The 25,038-nt window shown below is 41.1% G+C and overlaps 1 protein-coding gene across 3 annotated transcripts in view; it reads left to right on the forward strand.

Moving 5' to 3' along the window:
- Nucleotides 1-4,741: 4,741 nt before the first annotated feature.
- Nucleotides 4,742-25,038, forward strand: part of NACC2 (NACC family member 2) — a 118,789-nt gene continuing 98,492 nt past the window's right edge. For all 3 annotated transcript variants that reach the window (XM_069108377.1, XM_069108379.1, XM_069108378.1), the window contains exon 1: nt 4,742-5,010. The gene's annotated coding sequence lies outside the window, so the exon portion shown is untranslated. The remainder of the gene's footprint in view (nt 5,011-25,038) is intronic.

A 25,038-nucleotide genomic window follows, 5' to 3' on the forward strand; every position in this document is an offset into this window, starting at 1 on the left:
TTGAATAAAGGTACATTTTTTTGTTCACATTTACCTGTTTATTAAAATTGCTGTCAATGTTCATTAAAACAAGCCCTCCCCTGAAAATAAGCCCTCTGGTGTTTTTCTGTCCAAAAAAAATAATAAGACAGTGTCTTATTATTGGGGAAACACGGTAGTCTTGGAGAAATAACTTTAAGGTTCAAAATAAATCCTTATCACTATTTGTTAGTGGGGAAAGGAGATTCCAAGCTATATATTTCAGATTTGACTTTCTTCCCACCAAATATTAGGTCTACAATGAACACACATAGAATTTCTACCAAACACTAGAGATCGAAGGAACTCTCATTTAGGGACCAAGAGGAAGTCCTAGATCTCACCCAAGGGGAAAATTCCCTTAAGTCTCTACTGTAGTGGATCTTTGAAATCATGATTGGTCATCACATTGATAAAAGTTTCTAATTCTTTTAAAAAGTCTCAGTTTCCTCATCTGTAAAACAAGCAGATTAAATTAGATGACTTCCTGCTTTAGGCCTATGATTTTATGACAGCTTTAATTGTTAAGAAATTTTTCCTTGCATGAAACCTATAGCTGCCTTTTTATAATTTTAACTGTTTTTAGGTTCTGCTTTCTGGGGACCAACAGAACAAAACTAATAGCAATTATAATATTAATAGTACCTGGAATGTATAAAGCATGTTCAGGTTTTACCAGGTACTTTACATTCTCTCATTTGATCCTGACAATGACCTTGAAAGTAAGTTGTTTTAAACTGAGGTAACTGAGACTCAGAGAGCTTCCATTGTCTCTCTTGGTTGAACTTATCCATACTCATACAACTGAGTTTTTTCTGATTATAAATCCATCATTCTTTCCATTATACTACCCTGACTCTTTAATACATTTTTTTTACTTGAACCTATGATGTCATTGGTATAGAGGACTCTAAGTGAGAAAACTCCCATAGTAATGCCTTTCTCAATCCAATTCCACTACTTTTTCTGTTATATCATGCTTTCTACTCCATGTGAGAACTTTTCAAACAGTAGAAGACTTCAATCACATCTCCCTGCTAAATCCTCTTTTCCCAATGCTAAATATCTCCAGTTCTCTTAACAAATCATTGTATGGAAGGGTCTCCAGGCCTCTCACCCATCCTGGTTGCCCTTCTTTGAACTCGTTCTAATTTGTCAGTATTCTTCCTAAAATAGACTGTCCAGGCCAGAGTACAGCAGGACTATTTTCTCATTCTACATACAATTATTCTTTTAATGTACTTTAAAAGCATGTCAGACTTGTTAGGGTTTTTTGACTGTCATGCCCCACTATTGTCTCATATTGAGTTTTAAGTCATTTAAACTCTTAGATCTTAAAAAAAAATCCAGAAGCAAAACATCTTTTTGTGTCATATCTCACTTTACAAAATCAGATTTCAAAATGTGCCTCCCTCAAACCAAAAGGAAATCCTGAAGGAAAAAAAAAAGATTTATTGAGGGCAGCTACTGAGGATACAATCTTTAAGAAAATGTATTCTCTGATTTTTTTTTTTTAGTAGTTGAAATGAACTACATTGAGCTAATCTCTGCATTGATCAAGGGCACACTTATATAAAATTGGGAATTGGTCAATTTAAGCAAACGAATATTTATTGATCTTTTTTATCCCACTAATCAATCAATTGACAAGCATTTAAGGTCCTATTCTATGCCAGGTACTAGAAAGGATAGGACTATAAAGAAATAGCTAATATAGTCCCTTTCCTCAAGGGACTTGCATGTCAATAAGTAGGTGTATATTAAGATATGCACAGAGTAGATAGAAGGCAACTTTAGAAGGGAAGGTAATAATATCTGGGGAGGGGATATCCAGAAAGGCCTCCTGTAGAACTTGTGCTTTCTTGAAGGAAGCTAGGGATGGTGAGAGGCAGAGGTGAGCAGGAGGAATCTTCCAGATATGGGAACCATTATTGTGAAGTGACAGAGATGGAACCATATCTTTGTTGAGTGACATACTATATAAAAAGATTAGGAAAAAGTCAGGTTTTGAAGAGCTTTACATTCCCCAAAGAGACATTTGTATTTTATTCAAGAGGCAATAGGTAGCCATTGGAGTTTTTTGAGTAAGAAGGTATTATGGTCAGACCTATACTTTGGGAAAATTGGTTTTGCTGCATTATGAAGGATGCATTGGAGTAGGGAAAGACTCGAGGCAGGGAAATCATTCAGAAACTATTGCAATACTCTACAAGGGAGGTGATGAGGGCCTAGATTACAGTGGTGGCTGTGTGAATGAAGAGGAGTCACATCTAAGGTGTTATAAAGAAATTATGTTAAGTGCTAAGGACCCTTCAAAGATAAAACATGGTTCCCTACCTTCAAGCAATTCACAAACTAATAGAATAGATATGATATGTATACAAATATAATACAAAATAGAATAAGGCAAGTACATGAGAGTTGTACAAACATGTACTATGTTTAATTCTTCAGAGGGAGAAGAGATCAATTTTGTCTGGGAAAGTAGATAAGATTTTTCAGAAAAGGTGGTTTTTGATCTGGGACTTAGATGATTTGGATCATAACATGTAGACATAGAGAGAATAGGGTCGGTCATCTGTCATGGGGTCAGGAAACTATGAGAAATATTCGGAAAATGGCAAGTATGGTTAGGGATACAGCCTGTGGTTCAAATTAAGCCTCAGTCTGTGGCTGAGATTAGGAGTTAGTCAGTGGTGGAGGACAGGACAAATTTATCTGACCTACTTGAAGATTAACCTCATGACCTTCACCTCATTGAGACAGGGTTATATAGTGAAAGAGTGATACCTATGTTGTCAGAGGACATTCATTCAAATCTTGCCTCTGTCACTATTTCTCAGACCTTGGGCAAGACATTTAACTTCTCCAGGCATGAGTCTCCTCCTCTGCAAAATGAAGATGCTCAACTAAATGGCATTTGAAGTCCTTTGTGGCTCTAGAGCTATGATCCTATGACTCCTGAGTGGCAAACTTGAACTTGGGGGAAAGGAAATATTTGGTGGACTGGATTTCTTTTGACAATTTAAATTCACCCAATAATTTCAAAACTTCTCTTGGATGAGAAGAATTGACATAGGAATAATATGTAAATTTTAGACATGATCACAGGATCATTTGAAATTGAAAGGACTTTTCATCAATCAACAAACATTTATTAAGCACCCATGATGTACAAGAACTTTGCTAAGTGAGATCTCAGAGATTATCTAATTTTCAGACTGGGCAGATGAATCACAGTCAAGAGTTGAGTTTTTCCTTTTTGTAATGCAGTTGATCCTGTAATAATCCATAAAGGGTGGGGGGAAGTATTTGCAGTGCCATCTGGGAGAGCACCCAAGGCCTTTCCAGCCATGTCCCTCTGTGCCCCCCTGAGGGGCTGGAAGGACAAAGGGTATTGCTGATGTTCTCCTATGTTAATTTACTTTATTGATGGGTTTTATTTACATCCACTTATTTAAAATGAGACCTTAGTCCAAATGAATGAGAATTTAGATAAATGTGGTGCCATATGGGCTGATTTGTTTAGCTATATATGACTAAATAGTAGCGTGTGGAATGCAGTGTGAGTCACACCGTGTGCATATTCTGCTCACACAGGATTTGAATGCAGACAAGGAGCTGCATCCAAACAGATTTCATTTTCTCAGTTCCTTCCCCTGAAAAATAATAAACTGCAACATTGGAAAAAAGAGTATTTCTTTCGTTATCTCCATAAGCCCTTGCCAAATATGCATATGATGATATATTTTCCATCTTGCCTAGCCAGCACTTAAGCGCAGCATTATAACACTGTACCATTCTAGAAGCAGCCTGTGAGATGAGCAGAGGAAACATGAGGGTTTAGAGCAATTTAACTCTTTAAGGAATACTTTGGGGCTAGAGAAGGGAACGTGCAGAAGAAAAAGGCCAGCCCTTCTTTATTCTGTGTTGTTGCTTTGGATGCATATCTCAAGGAAGAGACACAGCCCAAGGATCCACTGTGATTAGCAAAAGTACATTTCCACATAGATATTTTTTATGGCCAGCCATAAATGTCAATGGGTAGTGACTGTTCCCAGCCAAAAGCCTTCCATGTTGCCATTTAATTTGGGATATACACATTTGGAATAGTACAGGTGCATTTGGTAATAACACTTAGCTCTTTCCATCTCCTGAGCACTTTGCAAACATTAACTAATAATGCATTGTAGGCTGCCTTTGGGAGAGAGCAAAGCATCCCAGAGCCATGAGCCCCATTATCCACTTTTTGAGGTGGTTAAATACTTTCTCCCTTCCCTCTGCCGAAAGAGAAGGGCCAATATAGAAGGGGTCCGCAGAACTCCCCTGGGGCAGAAGGCCTAGGATACGGCAGCAGAGCGACAGGGAATTCTTGTTCCCTTCTTTCTTTCTCATTTTCAGCTTTCTCCTCCTTCCCAAGTGTCACCTGTTCGTTTCTCCTCTTCCTTTTCTTTTCCCCTTTAATATTTTCTGCTCTCCCGCTTTCTTCTCTCTCATCTCCCTTATCTCCTTCCCCCCACCCCCTTCTTTCTTCTAGTCTCTCCTGGGGACAAGGGGGGGATCCTAAGATGCGGTGTCCGTATGTAATATTAGTTGTAGCGTGTGAGTGTTTGTGTGAGTGTGCGTGCGTGCGTGCGTGTATTTGGGAGGCGGTGCGGTGCGGGCCGGGCGCGGGACTGTCTCTTTAAATCACCCTCCTCCCGGGCCACCTCCCTCCTCTTCTCTCCTCCTCCCGCCGCGGTGCAGCCGCCGGTGCTGGGCGAGGTCGGAGAAAGTCCATGTGAGGAGGGAGCCAGCGGAAATCACTTCCTGCTGCCGCCGCCACCGCCGCCGCAGCGGCCGGGACCGACTCGCCGGGGAGTGAAGGGGAGACGGAGGAAGGAAAGGACCAGGTTAGGGGTGGGGGGACGCGGCTGCCACTGCAGGCCACGGTGAAGCCCCTGGCCCCGGAGTCCCTGAGCTGGCGTCCGGGGTGCGTAAAGCTGCTTGCAGGTAAGACCCGGGGCCACCAACTTCTGTGCGTTCGCGTCAGTGCGGCCAGCTGTGGGGGAAGGGCGGAGGGGGGAACCGATCAACTTGTTTACATCTGGAGGGTGCCCCCACCCCCTTTCCTGTTCCAGCTGTGCCCCGCGAAGGAAGATGAAGGGGGGAAGTCTGGGTCCCGACACTTCCTTTACATTCCTTCTCAACCTCAGCTGTCCCACCACCTTCCCCATCCCCCCGCTCCCATAGGCTTAGACCCTCTAGAACCAAGGTGTGGACCGGTGGAGTGAGCGCCCTCAGGCCCTTTCCAGCTGTGTTCCCGCAGTGGGAGAATGAGGTGTCAGTCCCCTTCACCAGCTGTGCCGTGGTAAAGGTGTGTGAGAGAAAGGAGGGGGAGGCTGAATGCCCTCCAGATGTGCCCTGGGAAGGGAGTTCTTTTTCTCTTCCAGCTGTGCATGACACTCTTCCCCCCCCCACACACACACTCATATACAGGCTCACGCATTCCTCACTCCACTTGTGCTCCCTTTAACTGTTCCCTCAGAAAGTGGTGGGTTTCCAGTTTTTAGCCCCCGTTTCTCTAAGGGTTTTTTCTTTCCTCTATTTAGCCTCTAGCCTTTTGCTTGCTTGTGCCTAGAGGACTAGGGAATGATTGTGTGCCCTAGCCATTCTCCCCACAAACCCCTCCGTAGCTAGCTCTATTCCCGATTTTGTTATCATATTGTGGAAATCTACACTGTGCACAACTTATCTAGAGTGTTGGGGGGGGAGTGATTCAGGTTTAGTTCCTCTCCGCACTATTGCAGAGGATTAAACAGCCTGCTGGGTTTGCTCTTGGCTCCTGGCTCCCTGGAATCATTCCCGCCCCCCCCCCCCCCTTTTTTTTTTTTTTTAATTTATTTCTGACTTCTTAGACATTGAATATTCTAGTCAAGTCTGATTAGATCTCAGTTTTCCTAGTCCCTTTATCACTGTGAGATGGACTGGGGGAGGGGTGATTTAATCAGTTGGGGAAACTGTTGCTGCTAACCAGTTATCCCACCACCATCTCTACCTTCGGACTAGACCTCTATTCTCTATGTATTTTGATTCTTGTTGAATTTCTTGAAAGTTTAAATATTACCTCTAGTTCCTGAATTTGCTATGGATGGAAGGAGTAAATGCCCTTGAGGACAATGTAGTCTGACTAGCTAAGACTCAATTATTGGTTTGTTTTTCTTTAAATATTGCTCTGGAATGGGGCAGAAGAGTGGACTGGAAAGGAGAGGAGGGTGTCCCCTTTTTGTTAAATGTTTCCTGGACTTGTTTAAAGTCCAACAGTCTCTTTTGTTTATGGAAGGGAGGGTGGGGGGGAGAGAGCATGACTGGTCTAGGGGTGTGCTTCTTAAAAAGTCATCAATTCCCGCAGTGAGGGCCGGACTTAAGCCAGATGCATTCGGCAGCAGAGAAGACCAAATCCTGTCAGATGCAGGCTATTGCCATCTCTGCTGCAGGATCCGGGACTGTCTTTATTGATTCTGTGTTCTCTGCCCTAGGGTTTTCTTTCACTAGTTGGCCTGTGGGGGACAGGCATCTGAAAATAAACCCTTTGGAATCTGCCTAGGAAGCCCTGATGCTTGTGGGATGTTAAGTTGACTAGGCCCAGGACGGCTGGCATGTTTTCCAGCAGAGGAGGCATTGGGACCAAAAAAGCTTGCAGGGACTGAGGATCTGAGAGAATCCCTCCCCTTATCCTCTGACCATTGTGAATCCATAAATGTCTTTGCCTTCAGACCCTTAGAGTCCTAAAAGTTGTAACCCCGAGTGTGGAGCACTTTCCCTGAGGAATGTGCAGAGATGATGATAGAATAAAAACCTCAGTTCTGGGGCCTGTACATAAGGTACAGAGCAGCCTCCCTCCCTTGCCAGAGCTGTACCTCTTTCTGTGGCCTTAGGAAGCCATACCAAGCCCAGCTAATAGCTTGTATATTCCTGCAGCTGAACTCTGCTGTTCATTGGCTTGGGTGGGCAACTAGCTTAGATGAGGGTCCAGTAAGACCAAGGTCTTGTTTGATTCTTTGGGGGGGGGGGGGGTGAGGGAGTTGGTGTTTAGTCTCACTCTTTCCATTGGTCACAGAATAAGTTAGGGATGTACACCTTAACTGTAGAGCAGTAGCGGTAGTTTAAATAGTATGTAAATGACAGGTCTCCCCTTGAAAAAAAATTTTTTTTAAGCTTAGAACCAACTTTTTTCTTGATCTCTGGATTTTCTATTATTGACTTCTAACTAATATGTTCTCAGTTTGTATTAAAAATGTAAAACTTAAAAATTAAATAGAGATGATCAATGTGTATGTTACAAGGGAATGGAGAAGGAAGGGGTAGTAGTAAATGAATGCATTCTTAAATCATGTTTAGTTATCTGCTATTTTAGATAATCTCCTAAACTGAGCTGACATAAATATCTTACAGGGTCTTCTATGGTGCTGGATCTGGGCTAAGGTGGTCATGATGGTGGCCAATCATAACAAAATAAAGCCAAGATATACATAGTAGTTAATGCTTTTTTTTAGATGATGCTTTGCAAACCTTACAACCATATATCAGCTTTTATCATTGTCAAGAGAAGCAGCTGACTTTGGAGCCAGTTCAGTGCCTTTGGCACATGCTGGCTGTGTGACCCTAAGCAAGTCATTTAACTGCTGCTTTAGGCAATGCTCTTAAGACTTAAGTTACAGAGAATGTAGTTACAACCTACAGTGGTTGAGCAAGTTCTTCCCCCACAAGCTCCGACACTAATTAAATCAGGTCTAGTCCCTATCCTATTATTTGTATTATTTCTTTTGATCCTCACTACAACTCTGATTTAACTGTTACAGGCACTTGTATAGATGAGGAAACTGTCAAGGAATCCAACAGAAATGAAAACACAGGGGATGGAGAAGATCTGAAGGGGGAGGACATGGGAAGAATTAATTAACTGGTCAGTGGCTTGTTCCTTAGATGAATAATCCACCTCTAGTTCATTCCACAGTGATAGACTAGAAAGGCATGAGATCTAATCAGACTGGACCAAAATATTCAAATCCATCCAAGGATTTAAAAGGAGGGGATGGGGGGAAGTCTCAAGAGGTTATCTGACCTGCCAGCCACATACATCAGGGCCACACAAATTAGGTAGTTCATTAGTATATATAATATATATATACACCAGGGGTAGGATTTAAACCCTGGTCTTGTGACTTGAGACTGTGCAGAGGTGTCAAACATGCAGCCCCATAAACACTCCCAGAGTGCTGCCTGACCCAGATTAAAATGTAATTAGGAAATATTTAACAAAATAAAAATATAATAAAGCATAGATTTATCACATTTTAAAACCAAGTCTGTATGCAGCCCATCAGCATTCTTATATGGTTTAGAGGCCCTCAGTTTTCTATTTGCATCTGACACCACTGGTCTTAGAACAAAATGTGGGGATGGCATACCTTTCTAGGGAAATGCTAATTTTCCCCCAGGCTACCAAAGTTAGGGTTATAGTTTCCTTTGGGGTGGAATCTTTTAGTTACCTTGCATTCTTTCAATCTCCTCCACTTCATTTCTGTGATACAGTGGAGAGGGCGGTGGGTATGGAGCTGGAGGAACTGACTTCTAATCCTTGTTCTAGTTTTCCCCCTGTGTGACTTTGGACAAGTCCTTTTTACTTCTGAGCCTTGGTTTCTTCATAAATAAAATGAGAGGTGGTCTAATGAATTCAAAAATATTGAAATCAATCTATAATCCAATATCTTTAAAAGTCTATTCAATCTCTAAATTCAATATCCCTATGATTCCTTTCTAGTCCTTTGCTCCCATGTAACGTTCACAGAAAAGGGGAGTAAACAGTCATTTTAGATTCTGACAATAGATTTTTGGGACTGGAGTTTCGAGAGGGAAAAGATGGCGTTATGTATTGCCCAATGGGAAAGAGGGATGAATTTTATGGTGTGATTTGCTTAAAGCCAACCAGAAAGAAAACATTAGAGGAAGTGGCCGCCTTGTTGTGGTGTTTAAATGCTATACAATGTTGCAGAGGGGTTTTAAATACACAGTAACAATGGAACTTTGTTACCCTTGTAACAAAGTGTGTTTATAGACCGCTTTTATCTGCTGTCTGAATACCAAAGGCATTTTTTTGGGGAGTCAGGAGGACTCCTGAGATATGGATGCTTCCTGATAGGCTCAAGGTCATTAGCATCTTGGAGGAAGCTGAGTAAAGAACACCCACCCAGGTGCCCTGTTTCCTTCCCAGGACCAACTTGTTTCCTCGTCTTTTTCCGTCTATTACCACTAGAAGCACATTCCCAATCCAGTCACCCTGTTTGTTGACTTATACCACTGGATAGTGTGGGTTTTTTAAGTTGCAGAAGCTAAGACAAGCATATCCAAGCCTACTTAAGATAAAATACAGCTGGTATCAGATTTAGGTGGAATTGACCTTAACCCATTCCTATCCCAAACTAATTTAAATTCAATAAGCATTTAAGTGCCTGACCTATAGACTTTTTAGGGGAAATTGTAGGTAAGATTTGGTCCTTGCTTTCCTGGGCAAGAATTTCTTAGAGAGAATAAATAACTACTGGGCAGAGAAACAGCGTGATATAGATACACACACACACACACACACACACACACACACACAAAGATCTTTCAAGGTCCCATCAGCCTGGGTACTTCACAGCATCACCAGCAGTCCTGACTAGAGAGTGGGCCCATGAACTTGAAAATCTATTTAAGGAGGGAGCTCTGCTCAAAACATCTCATTTTTCACCTGGCTGTGTGCTACTTTGGGACTTCTGATTTTTTTTTTCACCATGCCTCCAGTGAGGCATTATTGCCTTTAGCCTCCTTTGCCTTTTGTGTGTTGTCTTAACACTAAATTGTTAAGTCTCCCTAAGGTCAGAGAATGGTGTTTTTTTTTTTTTCCTATTTGTGTTCCTAGCTCTTAGCACAGTGCCTGCCCTGCACTTAGTAGGTACTTAATAAATGTTTATTGACTGACAGGAGTGTGCCTGGAAAGTGGATGAGAAGCAAGTAAAGGGCCAATAGAGGGTGCAGAGCATAATTGGTGGTACAGAGCATAATTGCTGGCTTGAAGACCTAGGGTCCAGACAGGTCTAGGAGAAGGTGGTGTTTGAGTTGGGATGACTAGGAATTCAACAGGTGGAATTAAGGGGGCGTTCCAGGCATTAGGGTACTGGGTAGGGATGGAAAGCATGGTATTTGCTATTTAAATTCTATATATAAAATCATTCTAATATTGTTTTATACATTAAGGTACATAAAATGTTACAGCACGTAAGTATTGTGCCTCTTTACCACTAATAAAATATTGCCCTCCTCCCAAAAGGGGCAGAATGGTAAGAAATACTCAAAGGTTATTCTATACCAAGGTTCTTTACCTAAAAAAGCCTTGTAATTCAACTTTTTACTCAACAAATTATCTCTGCCTCCCCAACCCCTAAGCCTTGCTTTCCAGTATACCTACCTTCCAAACAATCCCAGTTTCTAAGGTAGAAATTAGTGGTGACTTATTTTGGTGGTGGTCATTGAGGCCAGAGACACAGGTTTGAACTAGTCAGCTTTGCTTTATTTCCTGGTCACAGGATGACCCCAACCTTGGCCCATTAGCTTGGATTTTGGTTAAAAGGGGTCTGGGCAAAAAGTGTGAATGGCACAATGAATTACACCCCCACAGCTGGAAGAGGAGAAAAGCTTGTCCTGTGGCAAGTATGCCTCAGTAGCAGTATCTTATTAACTTATGTAGATTTATTATTGCCTATATCACTTTACCATTTTTGTCCCTGGGGCCACTTACACTTGTGACTCTGCTTTCTCAGCTCTCACATCCCTCAGTTACTAGGTCCTCTTGAATTCCCTATTTGCAACCTCTTTTGTATCTGTATCCTCCTGCAGGAAGGATTGCATCAGTTCTCACTGCCACCATTCTAGTATAGTCTCTCGCTGCCATCCATCCATACAGCTATCCTTTACATCCTCCAATTCAGATAGCTACCACCAGACAGGATAGGTCTTCCTGCTCCCACTCTGTCTCCTGGGGAGCTTGCTCAGATAACCTTGTATGTGATCCTGGGGCGAGTTACTCGTCCATCTGAGTCTTGGATTCAAATTACTTCTTTTTAACTGTAAATCTATGATAGATGCTGTGATCTTTCACATGTTGCCAGAATAATCTCATATCTACACCTCATTTACCATTTTTCTTGAAAAATCTTCCGTGCCTGTTTCCTATCAAATAAAGTTCAAACCACTGCCTGGCATTCAAGACCTTCCTGGTATCACCTGTGGTGGGAAGTGGTACTCTCAACTTTATCTTTCTACTCTACTACTTCCTTCAACTACTCTACCAACTACCTAAACTGGTCTACACTCATACTTCAGTTTCTTAGCTGATATTATTCCCAGGGTCAGGAACAGTCCTCCCCCCCACCCCTTTTCTTTTGAAACCCTACCCAAACATCTCTTCCTCAAAGCCTTTAAGTCTTCTAATCAAAATGAACTCTTTCTAACCTTCCCAAACATTTTATTTTGCATCCCCTTAATGTATTTATCATGTCAATACTGTGTTTTAGCCTTTGGTGGAAATCTCTTTATCTCTCTTTTAGAATGTTAAAATTCTATGTGGGGTGGGAATGGATCTTATCTAAATTTTGTAGCTCCAGCCCTTACTCCTTACTTAATAAAAGGCTTTTGTTGTTCAGGATCTCCTACTCCCTAAAAGGCTTTTGTTGTTCCCATTTTGGGTGGGGGGGGGGGGGTGAAGAAAATTTCCCCTGTTGAATATAACCTCCTTGAGGGCAGGGACAGTTTCTTTTGTGTGTTTGTTTTCCTAGACCTGAGCTTAATGCCTGCATATTTAGTCAGCACTAAGTAAATGTTTGAATTGAATTGAAAATCCTTATGGCCCTGAGGAGTTTTGTATAATAAAACTTTAAAGCCTAGCTGTGGAGCTATAAAGGAATAATCCTTTACTTTTGGTCATTATTTCCCCATTAGTCCTCTGTGGGAGGCTATTGGAATGGTCAGAGCCTTGGCTAGGGAATCTAGAAGACCTGGGTTCAAATCCAAACTTGACCACTAGCTGGGACCCTTATCTTTTTAGGCTTTACCTTCCCCATCTATAAATTAAGAGATTGGATTTGATAATTTCTAAGGTCCCTTGTAGATCTAAAATAGGCAGTCTTACCTCCAAACTTTCCTATGGTCCTTGTAAACTGTCATTCCCTGTATCTAAAGATACTGAATTATAAAAAGGGTGAGGATACATAATAATGGCATTTATATAGCTCCTTAAGGTTTGCAAAAAGATTTACAGATAGCAATACTTTTACTCTCCCATTTCATAGATGAGGAAACTAAGGAAGGTTTTATATATATATATATATATATATATATATATATAAGACTTGTCCAGGGTTTGTCCTAGGCTGGATATGAAATCTGGTCTGCATGACTGCAGCTAAGGGATAGTTACTAAAGGCAAGTTCCCTTTCTATCAACCACACCCACTCCAAACATCCCAAATTACCTAAACAAAACTTTTGTTTTATAGACCAAACCAGAACTTGGGCTACTGAATGAGGAGGGACATGAATAAGTGAATCTTAGTTTCCTCCCTTCTTTACTGAGACTTAAGTCAATCTAGCTGTGGAGAGTCTAGGTTTCCCCACCACCTTCATTCCAAGAAATCCCCCCCCCCTTCCCGCATGGTCATGGGGTGCAGTGGCCATGAATTTCCAATATGATCTGATGGTTCTGTGTTGTAAAACTCCAAATTTTTTTACCTGGCACTCTAGTAATAGCTGGAATTTATATAGCACCTCAAGTCTTACAAAGTGTTTTACACGAGGCCTTATTGTGGGGCATAGGTATTGCTATCTCTTTTTTTTACAGATGATGAAACTGAGACTTGAGGTTTAGTGAATTCACTTTAGTCACACAGAATTATTATCTCAACAGATTCAAAACCAGGTCTGGATTTCCCACTACTCATAATACTTAGTATTTTATATAGTGCCATATTTATAAAGTACAAAATACTTTACAAATATTACCTCATTTTATCCTCACCTACCTTAACTTATCCACCTATCTTAGGAGGTAGATGATACTATTATCCCCATTGCAGATAAGGAAATGAGGCAGACTGGTTAAGTGACTTGCCTAGGTGTTTTAGGCAGGACTTGAACTTCAGTTTTCCTGACTCTTGTGCTTACCTAGATGCTTCTGCACTATTGCTCTCGAGATTTGTATTACATTCCATTCCCATTCAAAGCATTATAAAATCTGGTGCTATTTTCTTGCTATGTGCTCAGTGTATGACCAAAGTATCATTCTGGATTTTTCACTTCCCCCCCACCCCAATATCTGATTCCAAGTCCTGTGGGTGTTACCTTTTTTTTTTGAGGGGGGAAGACAGGGCAGTTGGAGTTAAGTGACTTGCCCAAGGTCACTGGACTAGTGAGTGCTAAGTGTCTAAGGCTGAATTTGAACTTGGGTCCTCCTGACTCTAGGGCCAGTACTCTATTCACTGTGCCACCCAGCCACCCTGGTGTTACCTTTTACTAGAAACCTTTTCCAGTCACCCCATAATGGTGGTGCCCCCACCTCTGATGATTCTCTTCAATTTACACTGTGCATCTTACTTGTTGGTAGTTGTTGGTATGTTGTTTCCCTGGCTCCTGAGAGCCAGGACAGTTTTTTCTTCTCTCCAGTGCTTAACACTGTGTCTGGGAAACAATAGGTGCCTAATAAATGTTTGTCGACTGATGGATTTGCATTTGGGAGGCTGGTTCAGATTTTCATCTACTTTTTATAACCCGGGTGACCTTGGGCAAGCCACTGTCACTTTATACCCTCAATTTCCTAATCTCTAAAATGAAAAGCTGACTCTGGGCTAGACTAGTGGTATTAAATTGAATAGAAATGCACATTAAGTATTGTATTTGTTTTATTAAACAATTCTTGTTTCTACTCCCAACATCTTGGCTCTGCCCCCAACTTGAACAATTCTCAATTACATTTTAATTTGGCTTGGACCATACTCAGTTTTGTGGGTCACTAGTTTGTACTTCTGGACTAGAGAATCTCTAAGATCCCCTCCTTTCCAAATCCTATAACTGTTTCCTCTATTAGAAAATAGCTAAGTGGCACAGGTTTGGAGTCAGTAAGAAGCCAGTTCAAATCTGGCCTCAGACACTTAGCTGTGTGACCCTGGGCAAATCACTTAATCCTGTTTGCCTCAGTTTTCTCATCTGAAAAATGAGGTGGAGAAGGAAATGGCAAACTACTCCAGTATCTTTGCCAAGAAAACCCCAATTGGAGTCACCAAGAATCAGGACACAATTGAAATGACTGAACAACAACATACTTTTATAACTTGTTATAGCCAAAATGGACTCTATCTTGCCACATCCCCTTGCTTCCATGCCATGGATCATTCTTTCCATTCCTTGAATATCTTTTTCCCTGTCTCTTCCATCCTTGAAAGTCTTAGCTCAGAAACCTCATCCAGGAAGGCTTCCCACTCCTAAGCAATTGGTAATATTTCTTTTTTCATACCTTAAGGCACTTTTTTAATCCCTTTGTGATGCATTTACAATACCTTATTTTGTATAATAGTATGCCTAAATTCCTTGTTGGCTAAGCACAATTGGTGTTTAATAAATGTTAATTGTGTCCTTGGAATGCAAGTTCATTGTAATGGTTTTAAAAAAAGCCCACCTTCATTTATATTCCTTATGGTGGATTTTGTTTAAACTAGACAGAATGAATATATGTATAGATTTTTAAAAGCAGTTACTAATCTCTTACTGTGTAATCTCACTGTGCTTATTAGCCACTGAGGAAAGAGCAGGACAGTCCCTGCTCTCAAGCAGCTCACATTCTAATGGGAGAAGGTAGAGCATATAGTAGATCCTGAAGGTGCAGCATCTTTAATGGATCATATGATCAAATGAGATGGCATGTATCTGTTTTGCAAACCATAAAAGCTGGTAGTTATAATATCCAGTGATAAATCCATATTCATTTCTGACATTGATAACTTTATTCAGTGTTGTGGGCATTGTTCCTGGGTGATGAACTTGGACTGTGGGAGAAGGAAGAAGTGTTGTGGTCCACTGTGCCCTAATAGTTCTGGTACTTACACGGACTTACATGCCCATCAGCAGTTGGTAACATAACAAAATCCCCACCCCCAGTCTCCCCAGTCTCCTCCCCCGCCAAATCCAACACATCAAACTTTGCTTTGCACATTCTAGGTTATTTTTATTTATTTTTCTTTTCTGGAGCGGTGAAGGCAGGGCAATAGGGTTGAGTGACTTGCCCAAGGTCACATGGCTAGTTTTGTGTTTACATGTCTGAGGTCGGATTTCAACTCAGGTCCTCCTGACTCCAAGGCTGATGCTCTATTCACTGCACCACCTAGCCACCCCTCTAGGTTATTTTTTTAAAGTAAATATCTGCAATCTGCCTCCTCAGGACATTTTGGGCTGCTGGAAGATTTTATTAAAGCATGGGATGATGCTGTGATACATTCCTTTAGTGCAAGTGGCACCTCCTGTCTTTGTGCTCTGTATCCTAGATTCATATATGAGCAGTGTGTTCCCTTCACAGTCTTTTGGGAGCCCACCCTGAGTCGAAACTAGAACAAAAAAGCACGTGTTCATCAAATCATTAAGCCAGATTTCAAATTTCTGTTCTGCTGGGTGTCTCTGATGACTTTGGTAAATAATGTATTCCACAGGTTTCTGTAAAATTACCTTGTTTGGAGGGTTTCTTTGCCCCAGTTTATTGATGGGAAAAATCATGGAAGTCAAACAACTTGGCTTCTAGTCCTGGCTTTGTCACTAACCAATTCTATAAACTCTAGCACAGGACACTTCCCCTTTTCACTCTCTAAAAGGAGGAGATTGGATTAAAATAGCTCTAAGGTCTCCTCCCAGCTCAAAATCTTCCTGTGCTAAAATGTTGTGTCTAAATATCTTTAGCTCTTATAATAGATTAATTTGTACTTTTTTGCATATTATATGTGTTTTATCCTTGTTCCTTGAGGACAGGAACTGTCATTTCATCATTGTACTATACTCAGCATTTTCAATGTTGGGGTATACAAAATGGGCATATAACAATTGATAGATTGAAATGAAGAGATGAGGAAAGATACCAGACCCATTGGCATGCCTTCCCTTTTTTTATCCCACAGTATTTTTATCCCTTCTGTGACCTACCACCCAATCTCATCCTCAATGATTCTTTGGAGAAACATTTAGTGACTACTATGTGCAATAAATGTGCTTTGCTAGCTGAACAGATAACCCTTTTGTCAAATCATTAGATTTGGTCTTAATTTATTCCTTATCCTTCTTGCTTTTGACACCGTGGACCAAGATCCTCTCTTCTGTATTGCTGGACTGCTTATACTGTCTTTTGGTTTTCTTTCTGCTTAGCTTTTTGTTCCTTCTCAAGTCTGCTAGCTCCTCATCTTCTTTTCCCTTTAAATATGAATTTTCCTCAAGGTTATGTCCTGTATTCTCTTCACATTTTTTTTTTTTTTTGGTCCTTTATCTACTGCTATGACTTGTTCACTTGTGCAGATGACTGCCAACTTTTTTTATACCTACAACCTCTCCCTAGAGCTCTGGTCCTCCCATTGTACTTGAGACTGTCATGTTCACTGATTTTTTTCTCTCCTATCCCCCTGCTCCTGTTCCTAGCATCAGTATTTCTATGCCATCTATTGATGGCATAACTATGGTACCAGGCTTGTACTGTTGTATTCTTTTCTTTTTTTTCTCTCACCACATACATCTAAATCAGTTAAGGAGCTCTATTGTTTCTACTGCTCTCAGCCATCCTGTCTGCTCCCATGGCTCAGACAAGCATCGCTTTCCCTGGAGACTGTTATAAGTTTTCTAACTGGTCTTTCTCCTTCCTGTAGCTTTTATATTCCCACCCAACACCGTACCCCTATGATAATTTCATTTTAATCAAAAACTTCAGCAGGTCCTCTATAATCTGCCTCCAACTTAACTAGTCATATCTCATACTCTTCCCTTTCATAGTTACTCCACCCTTGGCCTTCCTACATTGGAAGTATATTCTGTTTCTCTGGCCCCTTCCTCTGATTAGTTGATTTCTCCCAGAACCTCCATTTTAAGAAAAGTGCCAAGGCCAGCCATGTCTTTATCCCTTTCCAGATTTTCTCTACCTGGATACTTCCTCTCTGACCTACTTTACTTTTCAGCTTTCTTTCATCTGTTGTCTTCCCCTATTAGAATGTAAGTCCCTGCCTTCAAGACACATAGCAATCATTTAATCAACACTTGTTGATTTGACTTTATTGGTCTGAGCTACTTACCATCTCCCTGTAATTGTGGAAGCTGTCTACCATTCCTGGAATGATGATCTGCCTATGCTCCATTTCCCTCACCTCCTCTCCTAAACATCTTTTGCTGATGCACTTACTTTCCTCCAGGGTCCAACTTCTGCCTCCTCCTTGAAGGCTTGTCTGATATCCTTTTACAATTGATGTGCCCTGTTTCCCCCAGCTGACAATCATCTAGGCCCTGCTCAAATTCCACAATTTGCCTGTATTGCTACTATGTACTCATATCTTGCTTCCTTGTATCTTAATTTAGTTAATTGTCCTTCCCCTTCTCTTTCCCCTTTTAGATTGTAAATTGCTTCAGACCAGGGTGTAGGTTCTATATGCCATCTAGCTTTGTGTCCCCAGTACCTACAGTAGTACCTTGCACAAAGGAGGGGCTTAGTAAATATTAAATTGAATTATGTGATAACGTGTATTGTTTCCTAGTTAATGATCTGGTCACTCAACTTTTTGAGAACAGTGTGAATATATAGTATATTCTTTTTGGTACTCATAGTGATCAAAACTTGCACTTTTGAACACTCTGTAGACTCCTCAATTGATGCTTAATTAGTTGATGTCATAGAGTTAGTTACCCTCAGCCTAGATTTCTATCCCTGAGCTGATTGTTTTTGTATGTGTCTCCCTCTCCCTCCTCTTTTTTCCTTTCCTCCTTCTCTCCCTTACTACTAGGTACCATGTAGAGGGCACAGTACCCTTTGTTCATCTGTCTGGATGATTTTCCTTGCTGAAGGAACCTGAGGAAAATGTGGATTGGAAGCCATTAGATTCATTGAACCTAGATAACCAGTGCTGTCTCCCCCTTATTAATCCCTTTCTGCCCAAAATTACAAAACTCCTCCCACCACCTACCCCTACACAAGTAAAATCCCTAAAGATCTTTGGAAAAATGTATATTTAAAACCTGATTTTACCAATCACTTTTGTTTTTACATTAACCTTCATTTCTGAATATATCTGTCCTTTACATCCCCAGCAGTTGTCTTCTAACAAAGATTAAAAAGAAAGACTGGGAAGTAGTTGTCTAGAAACAGTACCCTAGTCTCCCTCATGCAAGTTAGGCTAATTTTTTATTTCCTTAAAAAGTATTGAAATCTTCCTCAAGACTTGGTTAGTTTAGGGGGAATAAAAATTTAGACTCTTGACATCTCTTCATGGCTTGAGTACCAAGCAACTAGAGGGATCTAGAGACCCTGTGATCCTCATCTAAGTAGATCATTATGGATTACTAAATCAAGGGGCTTCAACTGAATCAACTAGAGGTGTTGCCAATGCGTACCCTTGATAAATATCATTGTCTTGCTATGGCTAAGGAAATCTCTGTTTTTGTTAACTCTTGAATGACCTATGAGTCTCATTGTATTCTATTATGAAACATAAATGACCGACCAGGTTACTAGTTTGTCAGGCCATGCCCAGTTCGCCAAAATCAGTATATAGTAAGTTATCCCATACCCATAATGTCCTTTCCCCCCTACCCCCTTGCTTTCTTCCCTGGTTGAAATTGAAGATGGATGGATATAAGATACAGGCCATCTCCATGGCCACCCCAGGAAGGAAGCAATTATCTGAGAAGGGGATTTCTACTCCAGGCAAACTAGTGTCTTTGGTCTTTCTGATCCATATGGGAGAATGGTACAACTCTTCTCCTGGGGTCAAGCTTGAGAAAACTATGTTCTTGTAGTGTCCCAATTTCTGACTGAGAAGAAGCCCTCAGCTCAAGAGGCCAACTTATCTTTTTCCCTTATTTCTAGCAGTTCCAAATAGTTAATTAAGTTCTTTAAGAAATTGAGAGATGTTAAATTTGTCAAGTATTGAATGTGTGCCCCACCCTGGGAAAGACACATCACCCTTTGAGGAGATCAGACATGAAGACATCCATACCTGTTCCTGGAACTATTAGAAAAGAATATATTGCAGTATTAAAAGTGATTAGTTTGTAGGCTCTTGGTGCTGTAGTAGTTTAGAGAAGGGAGAGCAACCCACATGGATTGGAACAAGTGGAGGGTAAAAAAAACCTCCTTTGGGTGACATGGTCTAACCTATGGTGACAAGGTAAACTTTAAGGTTTTCTACTGGACTGTATTATGTTCACGTTCTCCCTTTACATTTACCCAAACTAGTAGACAAGGGAGGGTCCTGGAGACTTATTCAGTCATACAATGTTAAGAGGTCTAGGGCCGTATTTCCCAAACTTCAAGGGCCTGTGATGAATCTAGGAACTTTCCATGATATTTTGCACCTTTTCCCATCTATTGTTCTGTCTCTCCACCTACCTAAACCACAATAGGTGCTCAAATACATTCCTAAGTCATGTTTCCTCTTTCTACCATGGTCAGCACCACCTTTTCCGGTCCTGTTTGGGTTAGAAATTGGCCAGCGTTGGTAGAGAGAACCCAAGACACCACTGCACATTAGAAAGGGAAACAGTAACTTGGGAAAAGCCACCCTACTTTACAAAAATTTGTGGATTTTTTTTTCATTTGATAACTGTGGTCCCACTACACACACTATTTCAGGGAAGGGGAACTGTTGTAGGGAAAGGCAAAGGGCTTCCCAAGGCCCCAGAAGAAACTGGAGTAGAATTGAACAACTTGTCCTTTCAGTCAGGATGCTAATGGAGTGTGAATGATAACTCTGAAGGTGAGGAGTTGAAGGTGTTGCATATCTGCCATGACAGCTCATGCCCCCTCATACATCAAGATAGGATAATAAAAGGTGAAGTACTAAGTTCATTATCTGTAAAGATGTTTGCAGTAATGCAATAACTTTCTGAGACTGGAGACCACAATCTGAAGTACTACTCTTATTCATGAAAAAGAATTCATATAGCTTCCAATCCCTGTACTGAAGCTATGTAGCAAATCTCTGCCCCATCCCCATCCTCATTCTATTAATGTTTTATACTATTATATGTTGTATTTTTCTCCTAGGTATGAGTGGCAGTTATCTACTTAGGTTGATTAATCAACTTTACCTTTGCCCATTGGCAGCCAGGTGGCATAGTGAATAAAGGGCTGAACCTGCAGTCAGAAAGACCCAAGTTCAAATTCAGCTTCAGACACTCTAGCTATGTGACTCCTGAGCAAGTCACTTAAGCTCTATTTGCCTCACTTTCCTCAACTGTGAAATGAGGACAACATCTACCTCTCAGGGGTCTGTAAGGATAAAATGGGATAATATTTGTGAAGCACTTTCTTTGCAAACCTTAAAGTTCTGTATAAATGATGCTAGCCATTATTATGAAGAATTGGTGTGTTTTGGGCTCTTTACCCGATATCTGATCCTGGAGTGTTTTTATTTGATACATTTGTAGATATTTTTTCCACCACCACACCCTTCAGCCCTTTTATTTCTTCACTAGCATGTTGAATGGGTAGGGGGAGAATAAAAGGAGTAAAATAAACCCAAAAGGCAAATTTGCTCTTTTTTCTTCATTCTCTATGAAAGAAGTTAGCAAAGTCCCTTAAACTTTGGAATCATGACAACTGGGGTTCTAGGCCTGCCTCTTCCTACCTAGCCAGTACTCAAGTTTAATGATCAGTCATTTGCATCTTACCGTAAATTCAAGTCCCTTTTACCTTCCCAGGGACATGTACCTAGTACCTAACATAGGTTGATTGTACATTATAGTCACTCCATAAAAGATTTCTTTTTTTTTTTTTAAAAGCAGTTGGGGTTAAGTAACTTGCTCAAGGCCAGGTGTTTCTGGGTGGGTGCTAAGTGTCTGAGCCCAGGGTTCAATCCCCAGGTTGTCCCGACTCTGGGGCCAGTGCTCTTACTCGCTGTGCTACCTGGCCTCCCCCATAAAAGATTTCTTGATGAAATAGTTGGGGAAGATAAAATTTTCAGTTTATCTATTGATTTTTCTGATTAATATATTCCTTGTCTTCTATATCCATAGATGATCCACAGTTGTATATGGGAATAGTGCTGATTACTACCCAGTTTAAGGTGAGATGGAAGAGTCATGATCAAAGTTCTTGGTGCTTGAAGGTTCCAAAGGGGATTAAACATCAAAAAATAAATGGATTGTCATGAACTCAGCCAATGCCAAACCCTGGCATACCTTCCCTCCCTGGTTATTCAGCTCCTAGGAACTGTGCTGAAGGTGGTCTAATTGGGCTTCTTTACTGAGGTTCTTGGGGTAGTACCCTATTGGACTGTGGTTTCTCTGACAGGTATATTCAGTTGTGAGTCATGTTCCAAATCAGGCACTTTGGGAATAGTTCATTGTGATTTCTTAACTCTTTCTTGATGTAATGGCATATGTTGAATGCCATGCCCTTCTTTCTTTTTTTTTTTTTTTTGCCTTTTGGAGGGCAATTGGGGTTAAGTAACTTGCCCAAGGTTACACTGCTAGTTTTTTTGTGTGGGTGTTAAGTATCTGAGGCTGGAATTGAACTCCTGACTGTAAAAGTAAAAAAAGTAAAGCTGGTGCTTTACTCACTGCGCCACCTAGCCGCCCTTGTGATGCCCTTCTTAGAGAGGAAGATGACACATCCGATCAGCTATGAGGGGTAAATATCCTCAGAGTTGTAGCTGTACCACAAGCAAGGGCTGCCACATAGAAACATCAAAACTATGGGACTCCCTTGTGACCATCAGCACACATGTGCAGGATAAGGACAGAGCACAGACTATAACTGAAGCCAATAGTGGGGCCATATGTAGGTCCTACCTAAGACTTAAACCTTAGTAACACTATTTTCTTACTATTTACCTACCTAGGCACATCATCTTAGCACTGGCATTACCTGTGGTAGATTATTGAAGGCAATTACTGGGCCTGGAGTCTTTGGAAGACCTGAATTCAAGTCCTGTGTTATTTAGTAGCTGTGATGACTCCAGACATTTAACCTTTGTCTGCCTCAGTTTCCTCAACTGTAAAATGGAGGTAATAATAATAGCATTACTTCCCAGGATTTTTGTGAGCATCAAAGGAGATAATATTTGTAAAGCACTTAGCACCAGTCCCTGGTACACATAGCTAACTTTGTGGCAAGTATTATACTACTGAATTTACCTACTGTGTGCCACTTCCTATAAATGTTTGTTCCTTCCTTTAGGTTTAAGGTGAGTTTTCTGCCTTCAGTCTGTTGTACCTCAAAGTTGATTGGTTTGTACCAATGAATCAACTCTCCCTCCCCAGCACTTTATAAAAATAAATGGGCATCAGTGATCCATTCAAGGCCCTTTCTTTTCTGCCTTTGGCTGCTAGGTTCAGTTCCCCCTTTTGGGGTTAGCAGAGAGCTATTAACCAGGTTTGACTAAATGATCAAAACTCTCCTTGGGATCTGGCTCTCATGATGGCTAGGGGAAAAATATAGGTTAACCATGCACTGGAGGGTGAGGTTTGCAGGCATCTTTACTTGACCTTATTCACAAAGTGACAGGAATTGTGACAACCTTTGTGTCTTTTTTAGCAAATCAAGTGTTGTACCAGGCTTGCCTCTAGATGAGATCATTTGCAAAATATGTTTCCCAGCTTGCTTCGGGCATAATTCATCGTGTCAACTGCAATTGCTCATTTGTTAGGAACTGAGATTCATTAGCAAGTTCCTTTTTTTTCCCTTGTCTTTTTTTAAAGTTCAGTTAAAAAAAAAAGAAGGAAAGAAAGAAAAAAAAAAACAACCCCAACAAATGTTATTTAAACAAGCCTGTGAAGGGTGGAGGTACTATGTAGACGTCATTACCTAGGCTGTATTTCTTCACAGATGCTGTTTGAAAGTAGACAACTCTTGTTGTTCAGGGACATGAACTTTAGGAGAAAAGTAATTTGGTCCCCTGTGGGGAGAAGGGGGGGTGGGGGCAAATGGACCAGTGGTTTGAATTGCATTGGCTTTTGTTGGAGGAATCCTGAAATGGGGACGGCCTCCTGGATTTCCATAGATGAAAACAAGCCTGTGGAAACTGCTTCTGAAAAAAGGATGGATTCTGGGTTGATTAGTGGAGCCAATATCATGGAAATCAGACTGAGCTGAAAGAGTGTATAAAACTGAAGATGTGTTCACAAATAGGTGAAATCTATCTATCTCTTGTGTGTATAAATGTATTCAGTTTGGGTTAACACTCAAATGGAAACCTTAGCCAATGTAATTCCGATCTCTGTCCTCAACGTTAATTTTCCCTTATCTCTTCCCTGATTGCATATATCAGTACCACAAAAAGTGGGGTTTTCTGGGTCTGAGATCACTGTTATTCCCACCAAGTGGCCTAAAATCATGAGCTATTTTTCAGATTCAGTGAATGGACACATGTTTCTTTTAAGAACTTGTTTCAAAGTCCCAGGAGAGTACTAGACTGGTATTTTTATGTCATTTTCAAATAGGTGGGATCTGGGTGAAGAACCCAGGTCTGTGTTGTGTCTCTTTAAATGAATTATTCCCTCTTTTCTCTCCGCCACCTCTTCCTTCCCCCCCTCCCAGGAAATACTTTAAAATCTGTAGCCAAGCCCTGGAAAAGGGGAGCAGAATGCATTAAAATGGACAGAGTGCTACTATTGGTTAGTGGCAACCTGCCCAAATACTGCCAGTGTGCTTGGGAAGCAAATGCCAGGGGGGAAGGAGGGTGGGTGGGTGGATAGGCAGGCAGAGGAACTGCATAAAAGTGCCTATATATGGTCACTAGGGTGAGGAAAGAGCTCCTGCCTCCTGGTGACATCTCTCCAGCAATCCAGGCTCCAGTGTCCAGATCAGTTTATTGTTTGGCAAAAGTTGGGGAGGGTTAGGGCTGGGGGAATCTTAGCTTTGCTTTGAAGCCAGCAATTTGTATTAATCAGGGCTCTTTGAGGAGTATATTGATTTAGGAAGGGGGCACCAGATGTTTGCCTCCTTGGAAATCTGGAGCCTGCATAATTTTCAGCAGCAAGCTAGAGGAGAAAAAAAGAGTCCATGTGCAAAGAATTGCAAGTGGGAGGCAATCGAAGGCTGGCTGGCCTACCTTTTCCAAGCTAGAAGAATTGGAGAAAGTTTACCAGAGAGAAACTATTGAAATCTCAATTAACCTATTTTTGCCACTTTTTTTTTTTTTAGTCTGGGAAAGTTTGCTACCTTCGGGTTTGGAGGATTACCTGTCTTTAAAATCTGGGCCACTCAAGTATTTATATTGCTTTCACACAATACCATAGTCTAGGAAGACTGAGGTGGTTAGTTAGTAGCTTTGCATGAAACCCAAGATTATAATGAGGTCTAGGAAGCATGGTGAATGGAACATGCCTTCCCAGGGTGACTGGAGTGGTAGAGTTTGGGTTCTGCTACTTACCTAGCCTGAGCTAATCACTGTATCTGGGAGCCTCAGTTTCTTTTTCTTTTTCTTTTTTTTTTTTTTTTTTAAAGCAGTTGGGTTTAAGTAACTTGGTCAAGGTTACACTGCCAGTTATTTCTGGGTGTGGTTCTTAAGTATCTGAGCCCGGATTCTATCCCAGGTCTCCCAACTCTGGGGCCTTCAGGCCACCTGGCTACCCCTCCTTTTCTTTAAATTGAATATAATAACTGTCTGAATATAATAGCTGCCTGCCTTTGGGAGCTGCTTAGTAAATTATAAAGGTAGATCAGAAGATCCCACATGTGAAATTATTTTTGTTAGGCATAGAGGCATATTTTATT

The sequence above is a fragment of the Petaurus breviceps genome, unplaced genomic scaffold (assembly GCF_028583685.1).
Source record: "Petaurus breviceps papuanus isolate PSGF00001 unplaced genomic scaffold, PetGlider_PUasm1.0 90383, whole genome shotgun sequence".
In the NCBI taxonomy this organism is placed as follows: domain Eukaryota; kingdom Metazoa; phylum Chordata; class Mammalia; order Diprotodontia; family Petauridae; genus Petaurus; species Petaurus breviceps.